At 41.0% G+C, this 15832-nt stretch overlaps 1 protein-coding gene across 10 annotated transcripts in view; it reads left to right on the top strand.

Annotated features, from left to right (window-relative positions):
* Positions 1–15832, top strand: part of DUSP16 (dual specificity phosphatase 16) — a 65161-nt gene that overhangs the window by 9954 nt on the left and 39375 nt on the right. For 3 of the 10 annotated variants that reach the window (XM_061476381.1, XM_061476384.1, XM_061476380.1), the window contains exons 2-3: positions 3990–4111; positions 5100–5154. The exons of 4 other annotated variants lie outside the window; for them this stretch is intronic. The gene's annotated coding sequence lies outside the window, so the exon portion shown is untranslated. The remainder of the gene's footprint in view (positions 1–3989; positions 4112–5099; positions 5155–15832) is intronic. 3 more of the 10 variants (XM_061476386.1, XM_061476388.1, XM_061476383.1) reach the window with 1 other exon arrangement.

Below are 15832 nucleotides of genomic sequence, written 5' to 3'. Positions count from 1 at the left end.
GGACATCTATAAGGGTCAGACAGTTAAGCTTCAAATGGCATACTTCTGAGTCCACATTGATATATCTTTCAATGCAACTGAGAAGGTGGGAGGGAGCAAGGAAAATAATCTGTCTAAACACTTCTGTTGTGAGTTGCTATTTTTCTTCATGCTGTTACTAATTTATTTTTGGCTTTTTTAAAATCTGGCATGTTTGTAGTTATTCTAAATGGAAGAGAACCTTTTATCTTAAAAAAAAAAAACCCAAACTTGGCAAATTTTGTGTTTGCTTCTAGAATACGTCAGTTCGAGAGCCTCATGTTCTCTAACTTCATTGCAGGTACAGATGTGCCAACTTCCCCTGCTGTTTCTCTTCTAACATTTTTGTGTTACATTATATGGTGCTGTCGGTGTGAGGGCTTTGTAAGTACAACTAATCAGTGCCATAAGAAGCTTTAACCTGAATACACAAAGCAGAAGAACAGTAGTCTAAAGGCTATTGACAAAGTGTTTTTTTCCAGCTGTGCTCATAGAAAAGGTTACTGAGTCCAGCTGCTTGACACAGTCCCTCTACCTCTGGCTGCTGCCCTGGCTCTGCTCTTAGGGTAGCTTTTATGACTGTTCTTGACTTGAGGCCAAGACAGAGAATGAACTCACAAGTAGATTATTCTGCTGTTTGAGCTAACCTGTTCGTGCTTTGTTTGAAGCAGACCAGAAATTCATCATGCTGTTTGCTCCATAGGATCAAGGTGGTTGTTCACTCCATTCCAGACCTTAAATTACTTGCTTTTTTGTCATATAGACAAACCTTAAAAGTAGAATACTCTGTAGACTATCCTCTCCTTTCTTCTGTGTTCCTCCCAACTTGCTATTACGCTTGTTGTCCAAAAGAAATAGGTTCAGTAGCAGTAAAAGTGAAATGGGAGATCATTAGCATGGATCCACTGAAACTGATGGATCTGTCTCAGTTAGTATCCAGGTTAGTACAACACAGTGTACGTTTCTATGGCAGGTAACACAAAATGCTCACAGTTACTGTGATTCTTGTCTTCCCAGCCACTGTCATTGCAAACTCACTCTTTTAATGGCTCCGAGGATCCCACAGTGAGCCAGATCAGGGAACTAGAAATGGCTGAGAATTGTTTGGATGTGGTTTGTTTGTGTGTTTGTTTATTCTGCTTTTGTAGTTAGTTTATGACTGGTTTAGCTCTTTGAATCAGCTCACTGAATTAACGTATGAGCTGGCATAAGGGACACGATTGCTTTCTGGTAGCCATGAGTTAGCGTGTTTTAAGCTGCCATGGAGTGTAGCCCCTCAGTCTGCCCTATTGGTTTGATGCGTATATGTGTGTGAGGTTCTGAAACAGCAGTTCTTGGAGCAGCCAGAGGCATGATGGGCTCTGCCCCCTGTTCGTGTGACTGGCTGTTGAGGGGGTAGGAATGGGTTTTGTGGTTTAGTAGCCAGGCGTGCTGCAGCAAAAGAATTTCCTCTTGTTCCAGAGAACTTCCTTTTGCTCTTGTTTGGGGGTTTCCTGTGCTTGGCCAACAAGCCAAGTCTTGTGTTGAAGTTACCCATGTCCTGCAGTGCAGGTAAGCCTGTTGCAGTCCTTGGCAACCTGAAAGTAATTGAAACTCGGAAGAATTCTTTTCCAAGCTTGTCTTCTGAAGAGACAGCAAGAGGTATGTTCATAACATGGATCTACACGCTAGAAGCTAAAGCTGGAACTGTCAATCCAGGATAAAATACTGATTGCTGTTTGTTTGGCACTCTGCATTCAAGGTGACTTGGCTTGACTTCCAGGAGCTCCAAGAGCTTTGTTTTGTGCTTCATTGGAAACTTTTATTTGTCTGCCACCTGACAAGTTCAGAACTTGAGTTCTGTCAGGGTTCTTTTTTTTTTTTTTTTTAGAGCAGGACATATACGTGTGCTTGTTTTTCTATGAATACATCCACATACAAACTGTGTATCTATACATACATGAACATGCCCATATGTATAAATGCATCATACTCTGTCCAGAGCAGATTATTATCTTATAAAGCTTTCATTCAAAGTGATTTATTTATGTTTCCTATGGTAAGAAAAGCAATTAATTAGCTAGCAAAGCAAAACAACCTTGCAGATTAAGCTACATCTAGGTATAATGAATTGGGAAGATCTGGATACATGGTCTTCACAGAACACTTAGTACATGGTTTTAGTGGTTATAGCTATCTCAAGTAGGTAGAAAACTTTTGTCCAATCCATAGCTTATAGTGTATCTGGTTTGAATATGGTTGTGATTTATAGTTGTGATCATTAGTTGGTCTTTCAAGGAAATTGAAATGAAAACCTCATCCCTTTCTTCTTAAAACTTGGAATAATTTGTTTTCATTTTACCAAATAAGTATGATATAAAAATCTCTTTTCTGCCTTCCCCCTTGTCCTTGTATTAATTTAGATTGTACCGGTGTCTTCAGAGTTGTTGTACAGAGCTCTTCTTTTGCTCACTTTTTCATTGCTTGTCATCTCTGCCCACTGCTTTGGGGGAGGTGTCAATTAAAGCTGAAACTCAGTTTAGTACTCCCATTCCTCTTTAGGCAGTATTTCTAACTTCTTTTTAATTAGAAGACTGTATTTTTTGCATACTTTTGATTTCAATATCATTTGGGTTTTTTAAATGTTCTTTACATTTACTGTGAGTAATAGTATGCTGATGGAAGGATCATCTTCTTGGGGTCCTGCCTAGTTTAAAAGACTTCTGCTGGTTCAGCTGGAGCTCTGCAGAGCTCCTGTCACTGTATGGCTGTCTGCATTGATGAAATGCAGTGGCATCCACGCTGGAAGAGATGGTGTTGCAGGAGATCATTTATAGGGCAGGTGGGAATCCAGAGCATCCTACTGATGGAACTGCTGTCCCCACAGCATGTTAGTGCTAGCCTTGTTACTGATGGGACTTTGTCAGCTGAGAGCTTTTGTCATCCAGGGAAGAGACTTTTTTTCCATGCAGACCTGAGTTTTGCTGACTTGCACAGCAACTGAAGTAGCTTGTCTGTCGACACAGCTCTCTCATTCAGCCAGGTGCAAAGCTAAAGAATTAACCTAAAAAGTGGTTAATTTCCAGTGACTTAATCCAATATTGTTTCTGTCAGGCATCAGTTTGTCTTTTTTAACTCCTCTGCTACTCCTCTGAGGTTTTTTCGTCGCCTCCTCAGTGGTGGGGAATGGATGTGTGCATATAGTTGTAAATAGGTTTATTATGAAATTTATATTCCTTGGAATTTTTTGTTATAGACTACAAAATGACCTTTCTAGTGAGTCTACATAAACTTCCTTTAAACTGTTAAGCTGATATGCTCCAAGACGCATGGGCATTTACATTTAATGGTGAGTTTGGGTCTGATGGAGAAGAGTGGTTCTCTTTCCTTGTTTCTTATCTTATGCTCCTTTTTTTGCCTAGCATCAGGTCTGCAAGAGGTTCTGTGTGGCTAATGTTAAAAAACTTCTTCTAGTACTGAAGTTCACTGACTTTTATTTATTTTTCTTTCTTTGTCTTTTTTCCTGTCACCTATGGCATGTTTCACAAACACTTTCTACCTGTGCTGGAGTAGCTTGCTTTAATGAGCATTATATATTTCTGTTTTCTGCTCAGCCCTTACATTCTTCAATTTCTTCATAAATCTTGAGGACACGATGGCTTACTGTTAGCAAAAGAAGAGAAGAAAAAACTTTTAGTAACCATGTCAGTCAGTAGAAGTAGTAGTAGTTAATCTTGAACTTATCTTTTGACAGCATCCTGTGTGGGAGAGGCTTTTCCAAAGAAATCTATTCTTGCTTTCTCAGCTGTTATTATCTAGTGGCTGGTATCAAATTTAATTGCACTCTTCCATTTCTGTGCACCAGCTCTTAGGATTTTTCTCTTTATTTTGATACATTCTCCGATTTGATAACTCTGCTCTTCTGAAGTTCTTGTTGTTCTTTTTTCCCCCGATCTGCTGTCACTTATTCTGCTTTCTGTTTCTTTACCCAGGCTTGGATTCACATTTTTCAGAGGTATGCTCATTTGGCCTTTGCAACCCCACGAAAATGTTACCATTTGAACATAATGACTCTTTTCTTCCCTGGCTTCCTGTTCCCTTTCCTTGTGAAGTGGTATGTATACCTTCCACAACTTTCAGACTCAGCTGGGAGCTAAACATGCAGCTTTTCATTTCCTCTCTCTTCTTGAATTGAGGATCTTTTGGACCACCGGTGTCTTAATGGCCGTTTCTGAAGTGTAACGGTGTGGTGCTAGTTTTGGTAGGATTCCTTCCATGAGTGTGGTGAGCTCTGTTGTATTGTGGCCACCATCATTTAGCCGTGAACTAATGCAAACAGTAAAACTGGCTTTCTGACATAGTACTAAGATCACTCTTAAGTGAAGAGCAGGGGAAAAGCTTAGATTTTTGTTGCCAGGTAAAGAACAAACATGGAATGAAAAATGTCCCTTGGCATGTCCTGCTGTGGTTCAAAGGCTAAATTGAAATGTAGATTCTCCTTCATCAAATTAAATTCCTCTTGATTTTGACATAGTATTCCCTTCCTTCTCTAAACAGAATTGACTTGACTCTTCCCCCTTTTCCACAGTAACTGTATGATTCTTTGTTTAGTTTGTAGGAATTGCGACAGCTCTGATGTTTTCCTGTATTAAAAGATGCCGATTTGTAGTAATTTCTTCCTCCTTTCTGTTGTTCCTTTCTTCCTTCCAACAGCCCCATGCAGACTCTTTTGGGGCTTGTTTGGTGTGTTTTTATTTTCCCCTAGGAAAAGACTTTCTGTATCAGTCTTCATGGCAACTTACGGTTCCTTATATACAGCGTGCTTCAGTTGACTTCAAAAGTAATGCCAGTGCTATTTTACCAACTAAAAGAGTAAGGAAGGCTGGACCGTTAGCAGAGTGTGTTCTCTGCTTTTCCGTCAGCTGTCTTCCCTTCATTTGGGAAGCATGATTCTCTACATTCCTTCCTGATAGGTTTCCATTTTGAAATACAATCTGTCCGGAATGACGTGGCATCTCTGCAAGCACAAAATTTGTTATGAAACACTTAAGCACAGAGAAATTGTTATCAAAATACTTGTTTCTTCAGTATTTTTTGTTAAGGTCACTGTTGTGAAATGGAATGATCAACAACTGTTACTCCAGAAGTAGAGAAAAGGTATTGGAGATTGCATCTTCTTTTTCTTCTAAGAACAGTGCTGTCTTGAGACCCAGTTACTCAAAACCAAGTTGTAATGAAAATATACTAAAATCCTCAGCTTTAGCTTGGTTATATCAAATAACTTGGTAGAACTCCAAAGTGGTAAATAACTTGGTTATTTTCTTTATGGAGTACTAATCTTGTTTGCTTTGGCACCTAAAACCAAAGTTGCAGCTTATTTTTACTTAATGCACGCTTTTTTTAGAGTATCCCTTCCATGCAGTAATACAGGTATTTATTACAGAGCCCAGGAGGCCAGTCGCAGACCAGAGATTCTGCTGTGCTTGGTGGTCCCAGAGGCAGAGAGGAGTAGTTTTCACCTAGGCAATTCTGGTCAACAGAATAGGCTTGGTACTGGTACAAAAGTCCTTGTAGACATTGTGACAAAATAGTAGTTTTGAGACAGTGTTCAGAAGGAGTATGAAATAGGCGAGGATCTCATCTCCTATGACTTAAGAAGAAAATAAAGATGCATCTGGTCAAAGGAACAGGTCTGGAAAATTACATTTACTGCAGTGTTCCTTGTAGGTGTGAGTGGCATAGTCAAGGCCAAAGGAAATGCTACTGTGCTACTAGCAAGAAGAGATTGTGTGCATAGGAGAGTGGTTTTAATCCATTCACGCTGTTTAAATTGTTTTAATACCAAGTGGGAAAATGGGCAGGATACAACCCTAGCTTTGATACAGAAGTCTAGGGAAAAATCCATCATGAAATAAAGTAAGGTGATGGGAAAAGGCAGTGCAAAAAGGGGGGCATCTTGGTGGTAGCAGGTTTTTGAGTTCCTTCATGAGGGTATTAGAAATTATTTAAACATGCATTGACTTGATTTATAGGTGAAGCCATTAGCTAGTGATGTGTTTTTCTAGATTGGCCATCAGTTAATCATAGTTCCTTTCTATAGCTGTTTTTATTCCAGTGGGTGGTGGTTAAAATCTAGAAGAAGGTGTAGTGATCTCAGGTTGCTTGTCTTTAAAGTTACTTCCGTTAATGGCAAGGATTTGTTTTTGTTGGTGACTGCCAAAAGTGTCGTGCACAAGATGACATCTTCAAAGTAAGTCTTAAACAAACAAAGACACCTTTCTCTTGTAACTTCTGGTGTTAATTCCTGTCTTTCTACTTGTACTCTTGAGACCATGTTACAAGCAGTGGTAGTTTCCTTAATACATGATTAGGTTTGCAGTGGAGGTTTTAACAGAGCTAAATTTTGAGAGAGCAATCGTAAGGTAAGATGAGGTGTCAAAGTAATGGGTTTACACGTGGTGGTTCCTGACAGTTTGCAAAACACAGTTCATGTAAACTTGTCTCTGCTCCAGCAAGACACATCCCTTTGACCACTGTTGTTACTGTGTTCTCTGTGAATTTAGTGAAGTAGTGCATATGTGCGTTAAATTGAGATTTGTTTTAGGGTGAGTTTGGGGGTTTTTTTTGAGTCTCAAAGCTACAACAAATTGACAGCTTTTCTGATTGAATTTTCAGGTGCTAATATGTAACGCTGGGTTTTCACTAAACTGTTAGTATAGGATGCCACTAATTCTTTTATCTTTTAATGTGGCTGTCAACCTCAAACAGTTCAGCTCTGTTTACAGTTTTATAACGGATTAAGTAACTCACCTCTGGATTAAAAAATGAAAATCAAAATGGAATTGATCATGATAATAATATAAATACAGCAACAAAATTACTAGGCCTTTCAGGAGTCTTAATTTCTTGTTCTTTATGGTTTAGTTGAAACCTGTGAAGCATAATACATGGCCCAGAGTTGTTGTTCTCCTTCATAACTGTTTAATTTAAAGTTCTTTTTTAATTGTTATGAGACAATCAGATGATTCCTGTCTCTCTAAACTTGACGGCAGTGTTACCTCCAGGCTCTTTGCACATTGGCTGCTCTCTCTCTAAAGTTCTGAACTCTTCTGCCATGATGGGTGCAACACACCATACCTGCTTCTGGCATCGAATGGATTTTGCAAGTTTGTGTGTGTCTGAAACTATTGGTAATCTTAATTGCTGGGCTCAGACATGAAACTTGTTCTTCAGAAAAGCTTTCTTGTGAATAAACCTGAATGCATTTAAATGTCTGAAAGAGCAAGGGTTGGGTGGAGCACCACGGGAATTGCCTTTAGCTCTACTGGATGGTTAGACAGTCTGTGAAAGGCCCCAGGAGGATTTGATCATGCCTTAAAAATACTAAAAGAAGGTATGCATATTTAGATTATTAGTCTTGTCCTCTGTCATCATTTATCCCTAAAAAGAAACATAGAATCATTAGGGTTGGAAGGACCTTAAGATCATCAAGTTCCAACCCCCCTGCAGTGGGCAGGGACACCTTACACTAAACCGTGCCACCCAAGGCCTTGTCCACCCTGGTCTTGAACACTGCCAGGGATGGAGCATTCACAACCTCCCTGGGTAACCTATTCCAGTGCCTCACCACCCTAACAGGAAAGAATTTCCTTCTTATATCCAACATAAACTTCCCCTGTTTTAACCCATTACCCCTTGTCCTGTCACTACAGTCTCTAATGAAGAGTCCCTCTCCAGCATCCCCATAGGCCCCTCTTCAGATACTGGAAGGTTGCTATGAGGTCTCCATGCAGCCTTCTCTTCTCCAGGCTGAACAGCCCCAACTTTCTCAGCCTGTCTTCATACGGGAGGTGCTCCAGTCCCCTGATCATCCTCGTGGCCCTCCTCTGGACCTGTTCCAACAGCTCCATATCCTTTTTATGTTGAGGACACCAGAACTGCACACAATACTCCAGGTGAGGTCTCACAAGAGCAGAGTAGAGGGGCAGGATCACCTCCTTCGACCTGCTGGTCACGCTCCTTTTGATGCAGCCCGAGATACGGTTGGCTTTCTGGGCTGCAGGTGCACACTGAAGCCAGCTCATGTTCATTTTCTCGTCGACCAGCACCCCCAAGTTCTTCTCCGCAGGGCTGCTCTGAATCTCTTCCCTGCCCAGCCTGTAGCTGTGCCTGGGATTGCTCCGACCCAGGTGTAGGACCTTGCACTTGTCATGGTTAAACTTCATGAGGTTGGCATCAGCCCACCTCACAAGTGTGTCAAGGTCCCTCTGGATGGCATTCCTTCCCTCCAGTGTATCAACCGAACCACACAGCTTGGTGTCATCGGCAAACTTGCTGAGGGAGCACTCAATCCCACTGTCCATGTCAGCAACAAAGATGTTGAACAAGACCGGTCCCAACACCGATCCCTGAGGGACACCACTCGTTACTGGTCTCCAGCCAGACATTGAGCCATTGACAACTCTTTGCGTGTGGCCAGCCAGCCAGTTCTTTATCCACCGAGTGGTCCATCCATCAAATTGATGTCTCTCCAATTTAGAGACAAGGATGTCATGTGGGACAGTGTTGAACACTTTACACATGAATTCTAATTCAGTAAATCTTTTACTTGATGAGTGTTGTTCACCAAAAGAATTTTGGATATGACTATGGTTTTGTCAAAATAGGCATGTGCTAAAAGGTACTTACCTGTGACTGAATAGTCATTCAGTGGCCTATCTGGGAACCACTGCTTTAAGTCAGAGGAGTTACAAACAGTAGTAGGTGCAAAATGCAGTGAAGGAGTGGGCCACTTTATTCCACATCTCTGTATTGACTGCTGACAACACAAGTATTTTGTCAGATGTTCTTGGATCTGGTGAGCTTTTTCTGTTCATTCGTTCAGAAGAAACACCTCAAAAGCCTTTAAGTAAGTAATGCAGAAAAGGATTGTGTTTTTCTGTGGTTAAAAGCTTAGGTGCTGGTAGTAAAGGTATTTCCCTTGGGTAGGCAGAAATTGAAGCTGGTGTTCCTGGGTACATCTGTACCACTTAAATTGCTGCCTGGAGTGGGGCACTTTGCCTTGGGGAAGTCCTTTTTGTGTTTGTGAGGAACTGAAGTGTAACAAGAGAAATTTTTACTTCCTGCTGTTTTCCTCATGTGAGTCTACCTGAAGCAGAGAAGCCAATGGCTCCAGAATTGTCAATAAGCTTCCTAAGAGTACTTTTATTAATTGTAATTGTCTGTACAGTATAGTTTGACAAGATTAGCAAAGCATGGAGAGCACTTCCTACTGTTAGGCTTAAGGATTTTCTTTTAATGAGAGTTCTTCGGATTTGGCACGGTCTGTGTGCTGCAGACTTCTGAAGTACAAACAGTGATGACCTGGCAAGCAGCTCAGCATGGGTAAGAGGATATTTGGGCCAAGGACTCGTAGCCAAGCTCTTACCTTTTTGCATAAGATTTTCTTTAATGGGAGTGTGAAGGAGATGACACTGTGGTTAAATAATTACTCCTTGATTGAGCGAGTACTGCCCTGAGGAAGATGTCTATGGAAGGAACATCCCTATCATACTGCATAAGAACAAGGGTGCTGTGCTGAGACTGTGTGAGCAATCATCACGCTGATGCTTTCTCATTCTTGATTCTACAGACTTGTGCTGAAAGAAGTTATTAACTTCAGTTGTACCTTAAACACACCAAAAAACAGTGGCAGTCCAGTATAAAGGGCAGTGGTGCACTTCAGACTGTGCCACAGGGCTTTGGGTCTTTAGAGACAGGCAGCAGGCACTGTCTGTACCAGCAGAGCAGGAATTCTTTGTGGACAAGTCCCCCTTTCTGATTCAAGCAGTGCATGCAGTGTTTAAAGGCAAAGCCATATAAACTGGGAACGACTGTGGGTTTTGGGGATTAATACCTGGTGGCCAGATTCATCTTTTGTGGGGACTAGTGTATATTTTACTCTCCTTCAGTTAATCCAGCATGCTTCTCACTCAGTTTGTATACAGGCCACCCTTGCTGTTTGCAGCAACTTCTGTGTGCTGGTGGTATGATTATTTTCCATTACTTACGCTGTCTGTGTGTCCGAGCAGAAGTGATAATGCAACCTTAAGAGATCATTGCATTACCTGGTGCTTGGTATTGTAATGGCACACAGCAGCAATTGCAGAACAAATCATTCTGGATGTGGCAGTGAGGGGGACAGTGCAGCTTGAGGTGCTCAGCCTAGTCCATCTTGCCCTACACTGTGGAATGCCATGGAGAAAGTATTTAGCCCAGGTATGGAAAGCTCTGTAGCGATGCCATGTGCATGAGCTTGCACAAATCATAGAATCATAGAATAGTTTGGGTTGGAAGGGACCTTCAAAGCTCATGTCGTGCTGTGAGCAAGGGCATCTTCAACTAGGCCAGGTTGCCTAGAACCACATCCAGCCTGGCCTTAAATGTCTCCAGGGATGGTGCATCCACCCTCTCTGGGCAACCTGTGCCAGTGTTTTACCACCCTCATTGTAAAGAATTTTCTTCACATCCAGCCTGAATCGCCCCTCGTTTAGTTTAAAACTATCACCCCTTGTCCTATTGCAACAGGCCATGCTAGAAAGTATCTCCCCATCTTTCTTACAGGCACCTTCAAATAAACTCTCAGTTCTATCAAGGCTAGTTTGGGCACCAAGTTGGTGGTTTGGTTCAGAGCTAGCTTGTGAGTCTTAAATTTAAGTGCCTCCTCTGCACACTCTCTGTCCTTGCACTGAAGCACACATGTAATATCAGGAGAATTTAGCTGCCAAACACATTAAAAAAAAAGAAATAAAATCCCTGCAGCTTCTTGCTCTTTGGCTAAAATTGAGGCATATGGCCGCAGGCATACCTTTGATGCCAGATGGTCTCCCTGCCAAAATAAAGCTGGTTCTCAGGAGGATCTTATGTGGTTATGGTTTCATTAGAGTGCCAGAAAGCTGAACCTTGGCAAAACTATGCTTTAAACTGATGGCGAGAGCAAGATTAGGAAGAACATTTGTCCTGGATAGGCATTGTAGCTACAGGTAGACTAGATACATTTTCTTCTAGATCTGAGTCATAGGGTTTTTTTTATTATTAATTTGCCTGTTCCAAAGCAATCTAAGCTAAATTAAAGTTTAGATATTCTAAAAATTATTTGGATTTGTGCTTGATTTTACCTATCTCCCAGGTTATGGATTATTTGATTTCAGAAGCACATGCCCTAGGCATTTACTGCTCCAGCTTGAACTGATGGTGAGGCTGCAGAGGAAGAAGCCTGAAGGGGGTGGGAGGAGTGCTTCTCCTTCCCCTCTTTCCTGGTGACCTCTGCTTCTCTGCTTGCGTTCAACTCTTTTCCTGCACATTTTGACCCTTGCCGTATTCCTGTCAGAGAGGGCGATTGCAGTCAAGGATAAGTCTGCACAGCTGAAATGGTTTTGGCATTCATTGGTAGAAACTGACTGCTCTCAGGTGTGTGCTTTGCCATGACTGCGCATACTGTATTGTTAAAACTGCCAGGGTCAATCTTTTCATGCCACTCAGGAGATCCCATGGAGAACTGCATACACCACTCTAGGTGGCAAACCAGCTAGCTAACACTTCTTTAAACACTATTTAACACTCCTTTAATATAAAATAAACCCAAACCAAAACCCCAACAAACAAAACCCGGGTAACAAACACATCAGCTACATCTGTCACTGTCATAACTTTGTAAAGAAACATGCATCTAATCTCCCTTACTGTCTTTGTCACCAGTACCATTAAGTCAACTTGGAACTGAAGGAAAAGAAAATGGGATTTACTTTGAAAGAGCTAAGAGATTGCCTCCTCATCCCATTGCAGAGTGAAACTTCTAGTTCTATTAGTTTTATGATTTTGAGTAATGCAGTACATTTTTATGTTGTAACTTGAAAAATACTTCTGAGGAAACGATCTTTTTTTTTTGTATGCTGTTTTTGTGTGTTTTGTTGTTGGGTTTTTTTTTTTTGCTTGCTTGTGCTTGGGTTTTTTTTCCTCTCAGAAAATACAATTTTTTTCATACAGGCTATAAGAAAGGTTTGTAAGGAGAGGGATTGTTGGTTTTTTTTCTTTTCTGTTTAAACTGATTAGTGTAGGAAAGACAGGCAAGGTTTCAGGAACACAAATCCCACTTAAAACTTGAAACAAAAGCAGAGAATATAAAGCTAAATCTAGGTCAAGTTTGAGTTAAGAAACAACATGAAAATCCAGAGGAGTTTGTTTATGAAGAAAAATATACTACAAATCTAGTAACTCTATGATGACTCCAGATTTTCTTGTTCTGGTATTAACTCCAAGAATTCGGGGAGGGGAAAGCGTTCTTTCTTTAACGGTATCTTGTAGGTTTCTTTCTCTCTTTTATCATGTATTTTCAGTGGTGTGGCTTCAGCCAGACAGTTTCCATGAGGAATATGATTCATTGGGTAATTTATGACATACTTCGGGATGTGCTTTGGACTACTTCTTTTCCTGTTTGGGAAGAGGGACAGGCTGGATGTGGAGATGTTTTGGAAGCCTTGGCTTTTGTTTCTGTGTCATGGTTTGATTCTGTTTCAGGTCTGTGTGCAAGGAAGGGCTTGTACATTCTGGAGTTCATGCCCTCCCTCTTCTTACCGCTCTATACTAACTGGTATCGTAAAAGATGTCACCTCTCCCTGCAAGACTGGCCTTTCCTCTGTCCTTGGGATGCTCTATTATTATAGTGGAGCTCTGTTTGATATGCAGTTCTTGTGAACCACATCTGTATGTTTTCTTTTATAAACTAGCTGGAATTTAATGTGGTGCTGGAAGTGACCATGAGATAACGCATCCTTCCCTGATGCAGTGGGATGCTTTTCTAACCATGTTAAGAATTCATGCAGTAGCATTGTTTCATGGATGTGTAATATAGGTTTAAACATACTGACTTGATAGTTTAAAACAAACAACAAAGATATCTACCAGCTGGGAAACACAGCATCATGAACATGAGAGTGGGAGAGTCTGGACTGCTATTGTACTTCTCATAGTGTAGCCCCAAGAGAAATGCTTTAGCAGCATATAAATGGTCATCCTTTTTTCCTCTTTTGCTTTTGCTCAAGCTGAGCGTGAGATGGTTTCTGTGGTGGCTGCTGCACTGGGAAACATAGATTTGACTGCAGTTAAGATGCACATAATGTTAAGTATTTAGTAACAGGTTAAATGGTGTGAATTAGGGTTGCTAAGAACATGTTTGCAGATGGTCATTTTCAAACAGTGACTTTCTTTTTTTACTTACTGGTGTATTTTTAGATGGCTTTCCTCTGCTCCTACCTGAAATGGTTTTTTTGCCCTCAAGTTCAGCAGCCACGCAAAAGGCTGATTGGGCCTATATGAGAGGATGTGGGGGGAAAACTGTGGTGGAGATGCAGGATGGCAACTAGAGTGGGTCTCCTGCTGACAGGTGAGAAGGGGAAGGCTTCTAAAACTGATTTTATAATGCCTCCTTTATCTTTTTCAGTTTAATTTTGCCATTCAGCCAAAACAAGCAGCAATGGTGGTTCAGATAGCTGCTTTGCTTGGGTCTAGTTGAAGATGCTTGTATAAGCTTACTGCTGGGTCCAAGGCTCATGTGAAGTATTTTAGCTAGACAAACTTATCCTTCTGCTTCACAAACTGTAGTCTTTGTTAACGTCAGTAACTCTGCAGCAAGTTTTGTGTCAGAGATGGTATCTTCCTTGAACATCAAAACTTATGCAGAGAAATTAGCTTCTGTATGTAAGTGTGCTTTGTTTTTCTGGGATGGCTGCGTAAGAATCATTTCTATCCTAATCGAGTGGGATGCTTTACATCCTCAAGGTAGCTGAATTTGGGTAGAATACAGGGATAACTAGGATTTCTTTAGATCAGGTAAGGATGTGGAAATATGTAATGGTTTGGATTGGAAGTGACCTTAAGGCTCATCCAGCTCCAACTCTGTGCCATGGGCAGGGACACCTTCCACTAGACCAGGTTCCTCCAAGCCCTGTCCAACCTGGCCTTAAGCACTGCCAGGGGAGTGCTAGCCACAGCTTCTCTGGGCAACCTGTGCCAGTGCCTCACCACCCTCACAGGGAAGAGTTTCTTCCTAATGTCTAATTGAAATCTCCCCTCCATTAGTTTAAAGCCGTTCCCCCTTACTCTTGCAGAAAGTCCCTCTCCATCTTTCCTATAAGCCCCATTTAAGTATTGAAAGGTGGGTTGAATTTGTTAAAAACACCTGTTTCCCCCATCTTTTAATGGACAGCTCTCTTCTGGATGTTGTCTAATGAAGGTGAGTCCCAAAACGGTAACCTGAATATGGCACATGTTTTTAAACTTACAGTCAGTAAGAAAAAAAATCACCCCAAACTTTGCAGTATTTGACAGGAAGCCAGTGTAACTCCCTTGAATCTGGAGTGGCATGCCTGAGTCAGTGAAGTATGAGCTAAGAATCTGGCAGAAGCCTTTTGCACAAAGGAAGGCTGAGAGAGTCTCTCAGGAAGCCTGTACGCTGCTAAATGTGGCATGTTTGAACATGAGACTGACATCATTGTGAGTTCATAGTAGTGAAAGAACAAAGTATCAGCCACAAATTAGACTGACCTAATTTTTAAGTCACTTCTAAAAACTTAATAGCGCAGTGTGTTGCTTGTGCAAGCTGTTTATTTCCATTGCAGCCTCTGACTACTTCATTTAAACTACAAGTTAACCCTCTAAACTGTCAAAGGAGTTGTTCAGGAAGGTGTGCGTGTGCGTGTGTGTGTGTGTGTGTGTGTGTGTGTGTGAGAGGGGTGCTGCAGACTTCCTTCCTTGGCTCTTTTTCCACCCTGACCTCAATTTTCACATAAAGGAAGTGATTAAGGACCACCCATCATATACCTTTATCCTTCAGGATCAGCTTCCTGGAGGTAAAAACCTCCGGATTGTATATCAAAACCTAACTTGTTCCTATGGGCTGCTCATATGCAGACTGGAAGTCTGACTGAAAATGATCAGAATGCTTGCCATGGTGTCAACAAGAATTTATGTATAATCAATAAATTATTATAAAATTGAGAATTATTATTTATTACATATCTGTCCATGATCATAGATAAAGAACTGGTACTTCTTCCATTGCTGAACACTTAAGAAACACAAGGATCTTGCAGATTGCTGATGATATGCTTCTTTCCAAGTATTTTAGTTGGCTCCGTATGCGCTGAAGTTGATTCATTCTGTTGATGTATTACTTATTGCAGAAGTACATTGAACTCTCCTAGTTTGGGATTACTTTGATGACCGTCAGTGCTTTCTGGTTGCTTTTAAAGGGACTTTGTAAAACAGAGCACATCTATAATTTTTGGAGAAATATAAAATCTTGTTTGTCCATTTGTGCAGAACTGTGCATACACATAAGCACGCTTCAAACAGGATAATACAGATGTAATTGAAGGGATTACATTTTGTTTCTTTTTGCTACTCAAAATCCTGTTAGAAGCCTGGTGAGAGTGCTGCAAAGTATTTGTTGTGAAGCCTGGTCTTTGACTAAGGGACATATCAGATAATCACAACAGAGTTTACTCCTTTGGTTTGGTATTCAGAATTTAAAAAAAAAACAGTCCCTTTTAATTCTTGCAAACTAGATGTAATGGTGGTCACATTTTGTCAGCTGTTCTTAAGTAAGATTAGTCTATTTTGTGTTTATGTCACTCTTCTTCCTCTACTTAAATGGTAATGTTTATAGTGATGTAAGAGGCACAGCTGGGGAACGTAAGTCACCCTTTGCTCTCTCCTTCTATTATAAAGATATATATGGCTTCTGTTTTCAGCTGTGTAGTTACCATGCTATATGTGTCTTTAGCACCACTGCAGGTCT

Source organism: Pezoporus flaviventris, unplaced genomic scaffold, assembly GCF_033815535.1.
Source record: "Pezoporus flaviventris isolate CSIRO_AGI_PZ_B2104156 unplaced genomic scaffold, CSIRO_AGI_Pfla_v1 ptg000096l, whole genome shotgun sequence".
Taxonomy (NCBI): Eukaryota; Metazoa; Chordata; class Aves; order Psittaciformes; family Psittacidae; genus Pezoporus; species Pezoporus flaviventris.
This window is presented reverse-complemented; position numbering and strand designations above follow the sequence as displayed.